The 3078-nt window shown below is 20.1% G+C and overlaps 1 protein-coding gene across 1 annotated transcript in view; it reads right to left on the bottom strand.

The window, feature by feature from the left end:
- LOC117178420 (coiled-coil domain-containing protein 186-like) overlaps positions 1–3078 on the bottom strand; it is a 250099-nt gene that overhangs the window by 38600 nt on the left and 208421 nt on the right. The window lies entirely within an intron of this gene.

The raw sequence follows: 3078 nt of genomic DNA, 5'->3' as shown, positions 1-3078 counted from the left end.
TTGTAATTATAAAATATTATATTAATATAAATGAATAGTTGACTAACTTTTAATAGAAACAGTTAAACTTTCAACAAAACAATTAGTTTTCTGCAACAAAAAAATTTTGAATCAAATACATAACTGAACAAAAAAAATTTTTAATTGTTTACAATATAATAGTAAAATTTTAAATAAAAAATTACATTTTTGTCCAAAAAACTAAATTGCATACTAAAAAAGGCATTTCTAATAAAATACATGAACTTTGCACAAAAGAAATTTATTTTCCATGAAGACTAATTTTCTGAACAAAAAATTAATGTTTAATCATAGTTAAATTTTCGACAACAAAGATTAATTTTCTACCAAGAAAGAAGAATATTCAATAAAATACAAAAAATTTTAACTAAAAAAGATCACTTTTCATTTAAACATAGAATAGTTAAATTTGTGGTTAAAAAAAATTAATTTTCAACCAAAAAGAAAATAAATTTTCTACAAAATAGTTACATTTTCAGAGAACAGATATATCCAACTAATTGATGAATTATCAACCAAAAAAAAAAATATAAAAAAAAACGTTAAAATTCTTTGAAATCGCTCGAAATTATTGAAATTAATTGAAAATTCGTTGGAATGTTTTAAAATATCATGAAAATTTTTGAATCCTTTAAAACCGCTTAAAATTTTTGAAAGCCCTTGAAAATTCCTTACAAGTTTAAAAATACCTTAGAAGCTTTCAAATCCTTTAAAATCTCATACTGAATTATTGAAATCAGTTTAAAATGCCTTGGAATCTATTAAAATATCCTAATATATATCAAATCCTTTAAAATCTCATATTAAATTACTGTCAAAAACTGAAAATTCCTTGGAACGTTTTAAAATACTCTCAAATATTTCGAAACCTTCAAAATATTCTGAAAGACCTTGGCATCTTTTAAAGATTTCTAAAGTACTTTGGAATTTTTTAAATAACCCTGCTAAAGTTGTTAAAATTCTTTGAAGTTCCTTTAAATTATAAAAATAAGTTGAAAATTCCTTGAGATCTTTCAAAACATCCTCAAATATTTAAAATCCTTAAAAACCTTTTAAAATCTTTAAAAAATTTTAAAGCTCTTGAAAATATCTCAAAATTCAATAAATACCCTAAAATATTTCAAATCCTTAAAAATCTCGCATTAAATTATTAAAATAATTTAAAAATTAATTCAAATCTATTAAAATATCCTAAAATATACATCAAATCCTTTAAATTATCATTCTAAATTTCTGTGATCAATTGGAAATTCCTTGGAATCTTTTAAAATTCTCTCAAATATTTCAAATCCTTCAAAATCTTTTCAAATACCTAGAAATTTTTATAAAGATTTCTAAAGTATTTAAATTTTTTTTAAATAACCCTTTTAAAATTGGTTTATTTCTTTGAAATTCCCATAAATTATGAAAATCAGTTGAAAATTCCTTGACATTTTTAAAAATATGCTCAAATATTTAAAACACTTAAAAATCTTTTGAAATCTTTTAAATTTGGTAAAGCTCTTGAAAATATCTTAAAATTCAAAACATATCCTGAAATATTTCAAATCCTTAAAAAGCTCACACTAAATTATTAAAATAATTTGAAAATTACTTGAAATCTATTAAAATATCCTAAAATATACATCAAATCCTTTAAAATATCATTCTAAATTACTGTAATCAATTGAAAATTCCTTACAATCTTTTAAAATTCTCTAAAATTTTTCAAATCCTTTAAAATCTTTTGAAACACCTACAACTTATTTATTTAAAGATTTCTAAAGTATTTACATTTTTTTAAATAATCCTTTTAAAATTGGATTAATTCTTTGAAATTCCCATAAATTATGGAAATCAGTTGAAAATTCCTTGACATTTCAAAAAATATTTCAGGGTATGTTTCAAATTTCAAGATATTTTCAAGCGCTTTAACAAATTTAAAAGATTTAAAAAGATTTTTAAGGATTTTAAATGTTTGAGAATATTTTTTAAAATGTCAAGGAATTTTCAACTGATTTCCATAATTTATGGGAATTTTAAAGAATTAACCCAATTTTTAAAAGGGTTATTTAAAAAAATTTTAAATACTTTATAAATCTTTAAAAAAATAAGTTGTAGGTGTTTCAAAAGATTTTAAAGGATTTGACAAATTTTAGAGAATTTAAAAAGATTGCAAGGAATTTTCAATTGATTACAGTAATTTAATATGACATTTTAAGAGATTTGATATATTTTAGGATATTTTAATAGATTTCAAGTAATTTTCAAATTATTTTAATAATTCAGTTTGCTTTTTAAGGATTTGAAATATTTCAGGATATGTTTTGAATTTTAAGATATTTTCAAGAGCTTTAACAAATTTAAAAGATTTCAAAAGATTTTTAAGGATTTTAAATATTTGAGAATATTTTTAAAAATGTTAAGGAATTTTCAACTGATTTTCATAATTTAAGGAAATTTCAAAGAATTAAACCAATTTTAAAAGGGTTATTTAAAGAAATTTTAAATGCTTTAGAAATCTTTATAAAAAGTTCTAGGTATTTGAAAAGATTTTAAAGGATTTGAAATATTTGAGAGAATTTTAAAAGATTCCAAGGAATTTCCAATTGATCACAGTAATTTAGAATGATATTTTAAAGGATTTGATGTATATTTTAGGATATTTTGACAGATTTGAAGTAATTTGCAAATTATTTTAATAATTTAGTGTGAGATTTTTAAGGATTTGAAATATTTTAGGGTATTTATTGAATTTTAAGATATTTTCAAGAGCTTTAAAAAAATTTAAAGATTTTAAAAGGTTTTTAAGGATTTTAAATATTTGAGGATGTTTTGAAAGATCTCAAAGAATTTTCAACTTATTTTTATAATTTAAAGGAATTTCAAAGAATTTTAACAACTTTAGCACGGTTATTTAAAAAATTACAAGGTACTTTAGAAATCTTTAAAAGATGCCAAGGTCTTTCAAAATATTTTGAAGGTTTCGAAATATTTGAGAGTATTTTAAAACGTTCCAAGGAATTTTTAATTTTTGACAGTAATTTAATATGAGATTTTAAAGGATTTGATATATAT

This window comes from Belonocnema kinseyi, chromosome 8, assembly GCF_010883055.1.
Source record: "Belonocnema kinseyi isolate 2016_QV_RU_SX_M_011 chromosome 8, B_treatae_v1, whole genome shotgun sequence".
Taxonomy (NCBI): Eukaryota; Metazoa; Arthropoda; class Insecta; order Hymenoptera; family Cynipidae; genus Belonocnema; species Belonocnema kinseyi.
The sequence above is the reverse complement of the archived record's forward strand: the minus strand, read 5'-3'. Positions and strand labels throughout refer to the sequence as shown.